The sequence below is a fragment of the Prionailurus viverrinus genome, chromosome A1, assembly GCF_022837055.1.
Source record: "Prionailurus viverrinus isolate Anna chromosome A1, UM_Priviv_1.0, whole genome shotgun sequence".
Classification (NCBI taxonomy): Eukaryota; Metazoa; Chordata; class Mammalia; order Carnivora; family Felidae; genus Prionailurus; species Prionailurus viverrinus.
In genome coordinates, this window is record NC_062561.1 from 114,804,318 (window position 1) to 114,820,225 (window position 15,908).

Sequence of the window (15,908 nt, forward strand, 5' to 3'; positions counted from 1 at the left end):
GTTCCTCCTATAAACTGTTTTGTCTTTCTTCTAAACCTGTCTTAAGCTTTAATGAAATGAAAGTCACTAATGTGTAACTATCAACAGTAGTCTTTCTTCTGGTTATTTTTACCTCAAAAAAGTAGTGAAATAAATTTTTTAATGCATGCTTTCACCCTTAAGGAGCTTATATTCTGACAGGTAGGAGAGCAAAGGTCTAGAAGCAGCTACTTAAAAAGTATGATGGATGGGAAATGCAAATCAAAACCACATTAAGATATCACTACATACCTAACAAAATGGCTAGGATCAAAAAGACAAGAAATATCAAGTGTTGTCAAGGATCTAGAGAAATAGGAAGCCTCATGCAGTGTCGGTGGAAATGCAACTTGGCGTAGATACTGTGTAAAACAGTACAGAAATTCCTACAAAAATTAAAAAGAGAATTACCATATGACCCAGTAATTCCACTACTGGGTATTTACCCAAAGAAAACAAAAACACTAATTCAAAAAGATATGTGCACCCCTATGTTACTGTCATTAACCAAGCATTATTGGCAATAGCCAAGATATGGGAGCAACCCAAGTGTCTGTCTATAGATGAATGAATAAAGATGTAATATAAATAGGGGGTGCCTGGCTGACTCAGTCAGTAGAGCACATGACTCTTGATCCCAGAGTCATGAGTTCGAGCCCCACATTTGGCGTGGAGCCTACTTGAAATAAATTTTTTTTTAAAAGATGGGGTATAAATGTACAATGGAATATTTTTTAATTGTAATTTTTTTATGTGTGAGAGAGAGAGAGAGAGAGAGAGAGCATGTGTGAGCTATAGAGAGGGGCAGAGGGAGAGTGAAAGAATCTTAAGCAGACTCAGCATGGAGCCAGATGCAGGGCTCAATCCCACGACCCTGTGATTATGATCTAAGCTGAAATCAAGAGTAGAATGCTCAGTCAACTGCACCATCCAGACACCCCTGTACAATGGATTATTATTCAGCCATAAAAAAGAATGACATCTTGCCATTTGCAATATGAATAGACCTAGAAGTTCTGTATAATGCTAAGTGACGTAAGTCAGACAGAGAAAAGACAAATACCATATGATTTCATTCACATGGGAAATTTAAGAAACAAAACAAATAATAAAAGAGACAAACAAAAAAACCAAACTCTTAGATACAGAGAACAAACAATTGGTTGCCAGAGGGGAGGTGGGGAATGGGGATGTGGGTGAAATAAATAAAGGGTATTAAAAGTATACTTATAATGAACACCAAGTAATGTACAGAATTGTTGAATCATTATACTGTATATCTGAAACTAATGTAACACTATATGTTAATTATAGTGGAATTTAAAAAATAAAATTTTAGAAATACATATATATGTAAATGATTTAGACAATTCCAACAATTACATAAAAGCAAATATTTCACCCTTCAATAAATTTATTTCTGATTTCTATATACTATTTAAAAATATATATGCTTATCATGATAAGCACTAGGTAAGTAATCTATAGAATGGTTGAATTGTTATACACCTGAAACTAATAGAACACTGTATATTAATTATATTTCAATAAAAAATACATTAAAGAAAGTAAAATGTCCAAATTATAACATGTTAATGAAAAAATAGTAAATAAACAAGAAAAAAGGAAAAGAAAGAAAGTATGATAGAAATATAAACCAAGTGTTGTGGGGCCCAGTAGCAGAGGTAAAAATCGTTTCTTAGAGGAAACAAGTGAAAATTTCAGGAAAGTCAACTTTCCATTTTGTAGTATTTGGGGGTCTGTCTGGTCCACCCCAATGTGGTCTACTGTTGAGCCACTTGGTGAATGAAATAAGGCCTTATTTTCTCACCTGCCTAATGGGCCTGTATTCTCCTCTCTAACAGACTAGAGTCTCGTTTGAGACTAGAAACTAGTTATCAATCTAGAACTTCATGATGTTTGCCAGATAGCCTTGGAAACACCATGTCCTGTGGCCCATGCTCCAAAAATCCTGCTCCACTATCTCCTGACCTCAAATCAATTTGGACTGAAGAGTAGTAGTTCATATCCTTAATAGTTTCCAGAAAAGGTGACTATTAGTGAGATGAGTAAATATTTATGCTCTCAAAAAATTACTAAATTAACTATTCTGAATGTATCTGTCCAATGCACCAGAGCTAAATTTAAAAATGCTAAAACATTGGCAACAAGTCCTCTACGTGTTCTCTCTGCCTATTTCTAAAGATTCCCTTAGGAATAATACCCAAACAATTTCTAACAGAGAAAAATTAACAATATAAATGATTCAAAATGAAGAATACCCAAATGTGGTTTAAATGCATATAGTGTATACTTCTCTGCAATGGAAAATAAAACATTCTGAAAAAGGCACAAATGACAGAGTAACATGCATGAGGCTTCAACTCAAAGAAGCAGTCTCCCACTTGATACTGAGGAGGAACAGCATAGTTTCTCAGCCCAGGGAAAAGAGTCGATCTTTAATCCCATAAACTTTGTATTCTGTAGAATAATAAATATTTATATATGTAAACATATAGACATATATACATATACGTATATGTATATATAAAGTTATGTATATATAAAGTCATTAGTATATACTTTCACTGTCTTGGTTCTGAAGGTTTTCCTTCTGGCTAAGTTGAAAGCTGGCTAAAGGAAAGCTAAGAGTAATTGAAGGCTGGGGCGCCTGAGTGGCTCAGTCAGTTAAGCATCTGACTTGGGCTCAAGCCATGATCTCATAGTTCATGAGTTTGAGCCCTGCGACAGGCTCTGTGCTGACAGCTCAGAACCTGGGTCCTGCTTCAGATTCTGTGTCTCCCTCTTTTTCTGTCCCTCCCCTGTTCATGCTCGCTCTCGCTCTTTCTCTCTCAAAAATAAATCTTTAAAAAAATTTAAAAGTAAGTAAAGGCAGGGGTGCCTCGGTGGCTCAGTCAGCTGAGCGACCGACTTCGGTTCAGGTCATGATCTCACGGTTTGTGAGTTTGACCCCCGCATCGGGCTCTGTGCTGACAACTCAAAGCCTGGAGCCTGCTTCAGATTCTGTGTCTCCCTCTCTCTCTCTCTCTCTGCTCCTCCCCCACACATGCTCTGTCTCTCTCTCTCAGAAATAAATAAACATTAAAAAATGTTTAAATAAAAGTAAGTGAAGGCAGACTCAGTGACAATGGAATTCTCAATTTACTTCTATACCCAAAGTAAGAATATACTGGGCAAGAGAAGAATAAGTATCCCCAGTAAGGACAAGGGGCAAGATTTCAAAACTGACGTGCTCAGGAATTCTTACAATTCTCCCTGAAGTCATCTATGCAATAAATGTGCTCATGCAATAAATTGGAGAACGAAAACTGACATATATTCCTAGAGGGACCAGGGAAGGCAAGGCAGGTCTCTTTCCCCTATTTCTATTACCAAACTCCCGGAAGCCGGGCTGGTGCCTCCCCTGCTGGAGAAGCAACAAGATGTGTGGTGCTGGCGACAGGAACGCATCCATCTTATATCTATCTGGTTGTCGACTGTTGCGTGTGATTCTCTATTTTAAATCTGTTCTTCTAACTGGACTGAGAACTTTCAGAGACCTTGACCTACATCCATTATTCCTTCTATACCAGCAGTCCAGTACCGTCCTCAGTATTTAGGACAGGACAAGGCAAGGGAAAAGCATTTAATACATATAGATTCTAAAAGTTATTATTTCCTTAAAAAGCCGGCTAGACAGTAATTACTTACTTAATGAATACCTGAATGTTTTTCAAGCCTATGTTTTATTAATTGTCCAATGAGAGTAGAAAGATATAATCCTAATTACACAGAGATTATGGGACTATCAATAAACCAGAAAATCCTGAGTCCTTTGGGACTCCATTTAAATGTTTCTTAACAACCTCCTCTGATCCCCCAGGGCTGTTAGGATCCCCTAGTCACTGCTCTTATATCACCCCATGTATACCTACCATGTAGAACCCTGAAGGTCTGTTTACATGTGTGCCTGCTCTACAAGACATGAGCTCCCTGAAGGCAAGGAGGACTGGGTGTTATTCACCCAAGTAGCTCCAGTGTCAACTACAGCATCTGGCTACAGCATCTCCAACTACAATATCTCCACAAAGTAGAGAATAAATTAGTATTTGCAGGCTGGAGATGCAGAATAAATCTGAGGATAACAAATCTTTGCTTGGAAGTGGGTTGTGGATCTGAATAGCATATGGGACCTGTACTTCCTGGACTCAGTAAATGAAGAAGCAGAAAGCCAAAATTCCATCTGAAATATAATAGCCAGTGCTCAGGAAACCTGCAATGGCGAGAGGACAAAAGCAAACACACCTTGGTTGTAGGTGAGGCTCAAGGGCAAAGTGTACTTATTTGTGGCTCAAACATTATTTGCCAGTAACATTTATGCCAGTAAGAGTCAGCTAACTGGGCAGATCCTAGGATTGAAAGAGATTTCTCTATTAATTTCCAATTAACTAAGTTGACAGGTTCTTGGAGCAAAAAGCTTTAAGAAATCCAAAGCCAGGCTTCCAGAGCAACCAGTTCCAGAAGAGCGGGGCCCATTATGACCCCATCAGAAGAAAAATCAGACTCTCTATAAAAGGCAGGACAGAACTTCATCTTTTTCAGGGAGCCAAATTCTTCCTCTCCATTAAGAGAACATAAAACCAGAAACAAAAGTTATTGAGTTATTGATTTGGCAACGATCTTCCTCATCTTGGGATCCCAGAAGATGCCTTTTGGTTTTCTACAGCAGGAGTCCTTGACTCCTGGACACTGTTACAAGACAGCTGTCTCCTGGTAATTCAAGCTTTACACCTTTCTACTTCCTGTGAAGTTTCTCAATTTAAAAACAAATACAAAGGTGTGTGCGTGCACACATGTACACACGCTTGTGTGTAGCACCTAAAAAAATGTCTGAAAGGAAATATTCCAAAGTGTTAATAGTGTTTATGCCCAGGTGACAGGATTTTTTTGGTGACCTATCTCTACTTCTTTTTCCCTTATTTCATCTTGCGTTCTAATCTCCCTTCCTTTCTCCTATTTGATATCTATGTTTTCTAAATATTCTACTAGAAACATGTGTTATTTGTATAATTTTTAAAATGGGAGAGAAAAAGATTAAAACTGAAAAAAATCAATAAACACAAAACAAAAAAACCTACGAATCCAAAGTGCCTGGCCATGAGGCAGCTGTGGTACAAGAAATCAAGAGACAAGGGTCTAGCTTAAAGTTTGGGTAAATCAGGGGCACCTGGCTGCCTCAGTTGGTTGAGTGACTTCGGCTCAGGTCATGATCTCATTGTTCATTGATTCAAGCCTCATGTCAGGCTTTGTGCTAACAGCACAAAGCCTGCTTCATATTTTCTCTCTCTCTCTCTCTCTCTCTCTCTCTCTGTGCCCCTCCCCCATTCATGTGTGCTCTCTCTTTCTCTCTCTCTCTCAAAAATAAACATTAAAATTTTTTTTTTAGTGTTTGGAAAAATCACTTACCCTTCCTAAGTTTCAGATTCTTCATCTGCAAAACACATCATTCATTCAATAAATATTTAACAAGCATCTACTATGTGAATAAATATAATCGTGAGCAAGATTGACCTAATTCCCTGCCTTCACGGCAGTCTCTCAGAGATGATACTTCTTTTAAAAAAGTCAATTTTGAGGGTGCCTGGGTGGCTCAGTCGGTTGGGCATCCGACTTCAGCTCAGGTCATGATCTCATGGTTTGTGGGTTCGAGCCCCATGTCGGGCTCTGCGCTGACAGCTCAGAGCCTGAAGCCTGCTTCGGATTCTGGGTCTCCCTCTCTCCCTGCCTCTCCCCCACTCACGGTCTCTATCAAAAATAAATAAAAATGTAAAAAAAAAATTTTTAAGTAAATTTTGACAAGTACTATAACAGAAGAAGATACAATATTATGAAAGCAACGAGTAGAAGAAACTGGGGAGAATGGGGACAGAAAGAAGATAAAAGAATCTTCCTGGAAGAAATAAACTGAGAGCCAAAGGATGATTAGGTGAGGCTCAAGGGCCTGTAACTGCTTTGTAATTCTGTGATTCTGTGTTCTAAGCTGTGTTACTGAATCACAGAGTCCAAAGGGTCATCTGTCACTCATTTTGTCCCTCTACTCATTAAATCACTTAATCCTAAAAACATTCTTGTAGGTAGATAATTTACTTCAGTTTAGAAATGAAGTATTAGTTGAGCAAGTTGCCTGAAGTTAGACAGGGGTAAATCCTCATCTATCTAAAATCCCATCCTCTTTCATTCATCATTCAATTATCACTTACTAAGTACCTGTCAAGCTCTCTGCTAGACACTGGAGATGAAGAGATCAGTAAAACTATATCCTTGCTCTTGAGGAATGCACTGTCTGAGGGGGAACTTTAAGTAGCCAGACAATTACAACATCATGGAGTGTTTAGAAAGAAGCAGAGTGTGACTATGCCTTTTCATCACAATCTAGTTCCCTAGGTCTCCTAGGAAATCTGCAGGTACATGATCAATGACAAAGACTATACAAATGGGGAAATTTTCAAAGCTGTAGCTAAAGCCTAGCATCCCTGACTGGCACCGACCAACAGCTCTGTCTGCTATACCATTAGGCCATGCCACTCTACTCAGGTGAAAATCTTACAGGGGAAATGAGTGTCCAAATGGTATCCATTCATCTTACTATGCAGAATAAGCATGCTCCCAGGCACCTCAAAATGATGAAGGACGCTGGCAGTGGCATCACTGGCTCCTACAGAAAGGCAGGTATAAGCTAAAGAATGCCTGCTATGATGGTGGAACACTTCATGACAATTTTCAGACAAAACTTCCTTACCCATAAGTCTTCTGAAGAAAACCCCTCCTCTCTGATTTCAGGGAACTGAGAAAAGAGGTACAAATCCAAGATTTCAGAGTTGCTCCTGGAAGAGCTTCAACCAGGAGCTCTCAGAAACAGATACTATTTCTAATTTTGGAGCCTCACAAAAACACTAGGCATCTAGCTTGCTAGAATGAGTGTGAGATGTATCTTCCAAGTCAATAGTTCAGTGGACACTAGGCCTACAGTATTGCGTAGAGAACTCAATTCCTTCACAGAGTAACTGAGGGGAAAGAGCTCACAGATCTCAGATGTTTACTCACCCCTCTAAGAGGCCCCAAGTAGCATCCATTTGTTCATACATTGAGATCTACAATAAAATTGCCTTTGGTGTTGGTGGGACATGGATTGCAAAACAATGTACCTGGGAGCCAGGAGTCCTGAGACTTTGATCTCAATTCTTCCACAGACTTATTTTGTAGCCCTAAACATGTCGCTTAAGCCCTCTGTGCCTCAGTTCTGCCATCTACAGAAAGGGATTGCTGCTGTCCTCCTTCCTGGAAGAACTGTGGAGAGGACACTGGAGCAGCCTTCCTTATTCACCCCCATGTTCGAGTAGTTACTTGATGATATTGCTTGTACATGGAGAGACAGGAAAGGGAAACACATTATCCAAGCATAGCGGGAAAAGCTCAGGTTTTGAGCTACCCAGGCTTGAGCTTGAATCTTGGCCCTACCAGATACTAGCTGTGTGAATTGAGGCAAGCTTCATTAACATCTCTGGCCCTAAAAAGTTACATACATAAGACAGGGAGTAATCCCTGCCTTGCAGGACTGTTGTAAGAACTGAAGATAATGTATGTACAGTGCCTGGCCAAAGAAGGGACTACAGAAATAGTGGCAATATTAAAATCTCTGACACCAGTATAAGCCCTGAGGAGACTGCTCTTTTATAAATTTACATGTGTCAGATCCAGCCCACAGATCTCAGAGTTAGGCTAAAAATCTATGGAAAACTCTAAGTTCTTAAAGATGATAGCTGAAAAACAAAAAATCAGATGATTTCAAACTGCTTTCAGCATCCTTCCTCAATCCTCATCAGGTAGAAAAATACTCTCCACCTTCACTCAGCCACAGCCTTGGTGTCATTCTGACAAGAAATCTCCTGTCACCCCTGACTTCACAACGTGACTTCACAACCTGACTAGACAATACTGTGGGGAAAAGGGATGCGGGTGCTTGGGGGAAGCTGCAATTTTATTTAATGCTTATTTATTTTTTGAGAGAGTGCAAGCAGAGCAGGGGCAGAGGATCTGAAGTGGGCTCTGCACCGACAGCAGCAAGCCCAATGTGGGGCTCCAACACATGAACCACGAGATCATGACCTGAGCTGAAATTGGACACTGAAATGACTGAGCCACCCAGGCACCCCAAGGGCTTGCAATTTTAAATGTGTGGTTCAGGTAGGTTTTCCTGAGGTGACATTTGAACCAAGACTTGAAGGAGATAAGGAAACAAGACATGAGGATAGCTAAGACAAGAGAGTCTAGGGAGAGGGTACAGCAAGTTCAAGGGCCCTGAGGCAGGAGTGCTCCTGGTGGATTCAAGGAAGAATGGGGAGACTGAAGCAGCAGGAGTGAGGGGAGAATAATAGAGGATGAGGTTCAAGAGGTAAGAACCTTCGCAATATGGTCTCTAAAGTGATGGTCCTGTTTTAGGCCTCAGTTCTCCCTTCTAAAAACTAGGCAGGAGCAGCTACGTGGCTAAGTCAGTTAAGCGGCTCCACTCAGCATGAAGACTGCTTGGGATTCTCTCTTTCCCTCTCCCTCTGTGTTCCTTCTCTGCTTTCACACTCTCTCTCTCTCAAAATAAATAAATAAATAAAATGTTTAAAAGATTAGGCAGAATGATAATACTCAAGAACAAGGTACTTGAAAGGGTAAAACAAAAAGAAAACTTAGTGAACAAACGAATGGAATGGTAATTGGAAGACATGAGTTTGAGGCCTGGATCTACACAAATGAGCTATGCGGCCCTTGAGCAAGTCACTTCACTTCTCCAAGCCAGTTTTCTTTTTTTTTTTAATTTTTTTTTCAACTTTTTTTTTTATTTATTTTTGGGACAGAGAGACACAGAGCATGAACGGGGGAGGGACAGAGAGAGAGGGAGACACAGAATCGGAAACAGGCTCCAGGCTCCGAGCCATCAGCCCAGAGCCTGACGCGGGGCTCGAACTCACAGACCACAAGATCGTGACCTGGCTGAAGTCAGACACTTAACCGACTGCGCCACCCAGGCACCCCAAGCCAGTTTTCTTATTAGCAAAATGGAATGATCTGAGCTAATAGAGATGTTTTTCATCTGAAAATTATATACAAAGTATTCTTCAACAAATGGCTAGAACTACTGAATATTCATATGCCAAAAAAGGTGATTTTTTTTCGTATCTCATACAATATAAAAACTCAAATGGATCACAAACCTATATGTAAAATTTAAAGTTATAAAGTTACAGAAGGAAACACAGGGTAAAAAACACTACAACCTTGAGCTACCCAAAGATTTCTCAAATACAACACCAAAGTACTGTCCTTTAAAGAACAAACTGATAAAATGGTCTTTGTCAAAATAAAAGACTGACATATACCAAGAGTTGGTGAGGATGAGGATGTAGAGGAAGTGAAACTTCATAAGCGCTGGTGGGATCTGAAATGATAACAACTACTTTACAAAACAATTTGACATGTTCTTAGAAGTTAAACAGACACCTACCATTTGATCCAATATTCTACTCCTAGGTGTTCACCTACTAGAAATAAAAGCATATTACCCATATGAAGACTTATACATGAATGTTCATGATACCTTTGTGTGTAATAGCCAAAAACCAGAGCAATCTAAGGTCCAACAACAGATGAACGAATAAACCATGGTATATTTTTATAATGGAATACTACTCAGGAATGAAAAGGAATGAGCTATTGATACAGACTACAATATGGATGAATCTCAAAATAATTATGCTGAGTGGAGTGCCTGGGTGACTCAGTCAGTTAAGCATCCAACTTTAGCTCAGGTCATGATCTTGTGGTTCATGAGTTCAAGCCCCACATCAGGCTCTCTGCTGTCAGCATGGAGCCAACTTTGGATCCTATGTTCCCCTCTTTTTCCCCTCCCCCATTCACTCTCTCTCTCTCTCTCTCTCTCTCTCTGTCTCAAAAAAAAATACTTTAAAAAATAAATAAAATACAAAAATAATGACAATAATTATTATTACACTGAGTGAAAAAAGGCAGATACCCCCCCACCAAGAAAATGAAATACATACTGCATATATCATTTATACAGAATTCTAGAAAATACAAATTAATCTACAGTGACAGCAAATCAGTGGTTGTCTGAAGACAGGGGCAGGAAGGTATAAGAGAGGTATTACAATGGAGACATGAGAAAACTTTTGGGAGTAACAGATATGTTAATTATCTTGATTGTGGTAATGGCTTCACAAGTGTACACAAATGTCAAAACTTACCAAATTATACACTTTAAAATGTGCAGTTTATCATATATTGATCTATTGCAATAAAGCTGTAAAAAAAATGTTTGTAAGGAACACAGAGTATTTACTCCAATTCAAGTCAGCAAACTTTACTAAGCACCTACCCTGTACCAAGAGCTATGACATATACAAGAGAGGCAGAAGCAAATGAAACCAGGCTAATGACCTCAAGCTACTTACAGCCTCCAGGCAGGAAGCTTTAAAGCAATCTCACATTTCTTCCAGGTTGTCCAGTTTGTTGGCAGATAATTTTTCATGGTATTCCCTGATAATTGCTTGTGTTTCCGAGGGATTGGTTGTGATAATTCCATTTTCATTCATGATTTTATCTCTTTGGGTCCTCTCCCTTTTCTTTTTGAGAAGCCTGGCTAGAGGTTTATCAATTTTATTTTTTCAAAAAACCAACTCTTGGGTTTTATCGATCTGTTCTACTGTTTTTTTAGTTTCTATATTGATTATTTCTTCTCTGATCTTTATTGTTTCTCTTCTTCTGCTGGGTTTGGGGTGTCTTTACTGTTCTGTTTCTATTTCCTTTAGGTGTGCTGTTAGATTTTGTATTGGGGATTTTTGTTTCTTGAGATACGCCTGGATTGCAATGTATTTTCCTCTCAGGACTGCCTTCACTGCATCCCAAAGCATTTGGATTGTTGTATTTTCGTTTTCATTTGTTTCCATATATTTTTAAATTTCTTCTCTAATTGCCTGGTTGACCCACTCATTCTTTAGTAGGGTGTTCTTTAACCTCCATGCTTTTGGAGGTTTTCCAGACTTTTTCCTGTGGCTGATTTCAAGTTTCATAGCATTGTGGTCTGAAAGTATGCATGGTATGATCTCAGTTCTTTTATACGTATGAAGGGCTGTTTTGTGACCCAGTATGTGATCTATCTTGGAGAATGTTCCATGTGCACTCGAGAAGAAAGTATATTCTGTTGCTTTGGGATGCAGAGTTCTAAATATATCTGTCAAGTCCATCTGATCCAATGTATCATTCAGAGCCCTTGTTTCTTTTTTGATCCTGTGTCTAGATGATCTATCCGTTGCTGTAAGTGACATATCAGATAAAGGGCTAGTATCCAAAATCTATAAAGAACTCACCAAACTCCACATCCGAAAAACAAATAATCCAGTGAAGAAATGGGCAGAAAACATCCAGATGGCCAACAGGGACATGAAAAGGTGCTCAACATCACTCCTCATCAGGGAAATACAAATCAAAACCACACTGAGATATCACCTCACGCCAGTCAGAGTGGCTAAAATGAACAAATCAGGATTCTATAGATGCTGGAGAGGATGTGGAGAAACGGGAAACCTCTTGCACTGGTGGTGGGAACGCAAACTGATGCAGCCACTCTGGAAAACAGTGTGGAGATTCCTCAAAAAAATTAAAAAAACATCTACCCTATGACCCAGCAATAGCACAGCTAAGAATTTACCCAAGGGATACAGGAGTGCTGATGCATAGGGGCACTTGTACCCCAATGTTTATAGCAGCGCTTTCAATAATAGCCAAATTATGGAAAGAGCCCAAATGTCCATCAACTGATGAATGGATAAAGAAATTGTGGTTTAGGGGCGCCTGGGTGGCGCAGTCGGTTAAGCGTCCGACTTCAGCCAGGTCACGATCTTGCGGTCCGGGAGTTCGAGCCCCGCGTCGGGCTCTGGGCTGATGGCTCAGAGCCTAGAGCCTGTTTCCGATTCTGTGTCTCCCTCTCTCTCTGCCCCTCCCCCGTTCATGCTCTGTCTCTCTCTGTCCCAAAAATAAATAATAAAAAAAAAAAAAACGTTGAAACAAGAAATTGTGGTTTACATACACAGTGGAAAACTACTTGGCAATGAGAAAGAATGAAATATGGCCTTTTTGTAGCAACATGAATGGAATTGAAGAGTGTTATGCTAAGTGAAATAAGTCATACAGAGAAAGACAGATACCATATGTTTTCACTTTCCATCCATATGTGGATCCTGAGAAACTTAACAGAAGACCATGGGGGGATGGGAAAGAAAAAAAAAAGTTAGAGACGGAGGGAGCCAAACCATAAGAGACTCTTAAAAACTGAAAATAAACTGAGGGTTGATGGGGGGGGTGGGAGGGAGGCGAGGGTTGGTGTTAGGTATTGAGAAGGGCACCTGTTGGGATGAGCACTGGGTGTTGTATGGAAACCAATTTGTCAAATTTCATATTAAAAAAAATTTTTTTAATAAATAAATAAATAAATAAATAAATAAAGCAATTTCACATACACACTGCATTATCACCCTCCTATGGGTGAGGGAACAAGAATAGCCTCTGAAGTGTTAAACATGGATCAGAGTTAACTCTTCCCTCTCTTGTTCTAGAATCTTCAACCCACAAATTGGGAACATTCTTATTCTCCCCTCTCATAACTTTAGAATGTCAGGGCTGGAACAGTTTACAGAAAGAACTGAAGCCCAGAGGGGAAAGTGACTTGCTATCAGCCACAGAGCAGATCAGTGGGAGAATTAAAAGAGAAGGCTGGTGAGAAGCATTCTTGGAATAAGTTACATTAAAACAATATGTATTCTTTAACTGAACTGACAGTGATTAATAGTTGAGGATTCTCAAATTCACACAGAGACTTAATACGAAAAGAAGCTGGAAGAGCTGACTTCTTCCTACATAGTGAGTCTTCAAAGAAACTGTATGAACAATCCAAGTCAGAGTCCCTGAAACTTCAGCCTTGAAAGCTGATCACGGATTTAACTGTCAAGCTTTCCAGAACAGTTTTCTTTCTGCTTGGTCACCACTCAAAGCCTTCTCAGGAGGAAGGCTTCTACAGGTAGGCTAAGGGGTAAACATGGGCAAATCTGTGCAGAGAGCAGCATTTACGGCTCACAATCCCCCCAAAACAGCCCATAATACCCACAGAGATGGTGAACAAATTACAGATCTCTCAGTTTATCTCTCCTTCTTCCTCCTGCCCTTATGTCATTTCTATGTCAATTCTATAATCACTATTGCCAGCTAAATCCACCGTCTTCTTCTCCCCTCTCTCCCAAATATATCTCTATAACATTCAACCCATTCCCTAGGGGCAAATAAATGTTTCTCTTAAGTCCCAAGAAAGGAGAGAAGAATAAGGAGAGAAATGAGCAGGAATGGTTATACTGTCAGGATAGGCTAGTATATGCTACGGTCATAACACCCAATCTCTCAGGGCCAGGCCTCAGATTGAAGGGGGTGGGCAGGGTTATGCTATATGTAATGATCAGGGACTCAAGACAGTGAGGTACCACCATCTTGTAGGAATTCCATCTGGAATACACAACCTTCTCAGTAACTAAGGCAAGGATTTGAGGAGCTGAAGAGTCTCATACCAGCGATTAAATACTTTGGCCTAAAAGCAACATAAGCACCACTTCCACTCACAACTCATTGGCCAGAAATATTCATATGTCACTACCTAAATGCAAGGGATGGGAAACTATAACCCTGCAGTGTGCCTAGAAGAAAAGAACCAGGGGCACCTGAGTGGCTCAGTTGGTTAAGGGTCCAACTCTTGGCTTCAGCTCAAGTCATGATCTCATGGTTAGTGAGTTCTAGCCCTGCATCCAACTCTGTGCTGACAGTACAGATGCCCCTCCCCTGCTCTTTCACTCACTCACTCACTCACTCACTCTCTCTCTTTCTATCAAAATAAATAAACTTAAAAAAAAATTTTTAGGGGCACCTGGTGGCTCAGTTGGTTAAACATCCGACTTTGGCTCAGATCAGGATCTCACAGTTCGTGAGTTCGAGCCCCATATCAGGCTCAAACTGAGCTGTCAGCACAGAGCCTGAAGGCTGCTTTGGATTCTATGTCTCCCTCTCTCTCTGCTCTTCCCCTGCTCACATGCTGTCTCTCTCTCAAAAATAAATAAAGAATTAAAAAAATTTTTTAATGTGTTAATGATTAAAAAAAAAAGAAGAGAACCAGATGTGGGTGAACGCCAGAAGTCTTTACCACAAACGATCTGAAGTTATTGCTATCTTTATTCACACAGGTCAGGCCAGAGCCTTTACAAGGGAACTCAAAGGGTTCTACAATATCTCCTGATTATCATCCTTCATTTTCTAAGTGAAAATGATTATCACTCTACCATGATCTATCATTCTATCATTTTTCACTTTCTAAAATTCTAGGGATGATAGGTTTGCTAGTTGGTCCTTAAGCCTTGACTCTTCTAATGAATATGTTTGTTCCAGGTGACTCCCACTTCAGTGCTCAAAGAAGCACTAATTGACAGAAAAGCATTCCCCTTTATAAAGCTTCTTCCTAACATAATGAAAAGGCTTCTTTCTATCCTAAGTTACTTTTTTTATCCTGACTCTTACCTTCTTGGCACAGCACCATCTCAATCACAGACTCCTAAAAATGGTCAAAAAAAAAAAAAGGTAACTAAAAATAAAATTCACTATCTGAGTCTGGGACTGAAAGCCAGAACAAGATGATCAGCCACTATGTGTTTTATTTTGTTTTATTTTTGAGAGAGAATCTTTTTTTTAAAGTTTATTTATTTATTTTGAGGGGTAGGGGTAGGGACAGATAGAGAGGGAAAGAGAGAATCCCAAGCAGGCTCCTCGCCATCAGCACAGAGTATAACGCAGGACTCAGTCCCATGAACTGTGAGATCATGATGTAAGTGAAAATCAAGAGTCAGGTGCTTAACCAACTGACCCACCCAGGCGCCCCAGTCACTATGTGTTTTTATTTTTTACTTTATTTTTTTTCAATATATGAAGTTTATTGTCAAATTGGTTTCCATACAACACCCAGTGCTCATCCCAAAAGGCGCCCTCCTCAATACCCATCACCCACCCTCCCCTCCCTCCCACCCCCCATCAACCCTCAGTTTGTTCTCAGTTTTTAACAGTCTCTTATGCTTTGGCTCTCTTCCACTCTAACCTCTTTTTTTTTTTTTCCCTTCCCCTCCCCCATGGGTTTCTGTTAAGTTTCTCAGGATCCACATAAGAGTGAAACCATATGGTATCTGTCTTTCTCTATATGGCTTATTTCACTTAGCATCACACTCTCCAGTTCCATCCATGTTGCTACAAAGGGCCATATTTCATTCTTTCTCATTGCCACGTAGTACTCCATTGTGTATATAACCACAATTTCTTTATCCATTTATCAGTTGATGGACATTTAGGCTCTTTCCATAATTTGACTATTGTTGAAAGTGCTGCTATAAACATTGGGGTACAAGTGCCCCTATGCATCAGCACTCCTGCATCCCTTGGGTAAATTCCTAGCAGTGCTATTGCTGGGTCATAGGGTAGATGTATTTTTAATTTTTTGAGGAACCTCCACACTGTTTTCCAGAGCGGCTGCACCAATTTGCAATCCCACCACCAGTGCAAGAGGGTTCCCGTTTCTCCACATCCTCTCCAGCATCTATAGTCTCCTGATTTGTTCATTTTGGCCACTCTGAGTGGCGTGGGGTAATATCTCCGTGAGGAGCGACATTGAGCATCTTTTCCTGTGCCTGTTGGCCATCCGGATGTCTTCTTTAGAGAAGTGTCTGTTCATGTTTTCTGCCCATTTC

General features: G+C 40.0%; 1 protein-coding gene across 9 annotated transcripts in view; it reads right to left on the bottom strand.

The window, feature by feature from the left end:
• The window catches only part of KLHL3 (kelch like family member 3), a 283,806-nt gene that overhangs the window by 181,179 nt on the left and 86,719 nt on the right, over positions 1 to 15,908 (bottom strand). The window contains exon 1 of one of the 9 annotated variants that reach the window (XM_047851124.1): positions 10,539 to 10,634. The exons of the other annotated variants lie outside the window; for them this stretch is intronic. The gene's annotated coding sequence lies outside the window, so the exon portion shown is untranslated. Of the gene's footprint in view, positions 1 to 10,538; positions 10,635 to 15,908 lie in introns of those variants that run through there. 9 annotated transcript variants of the gene reach the window in all.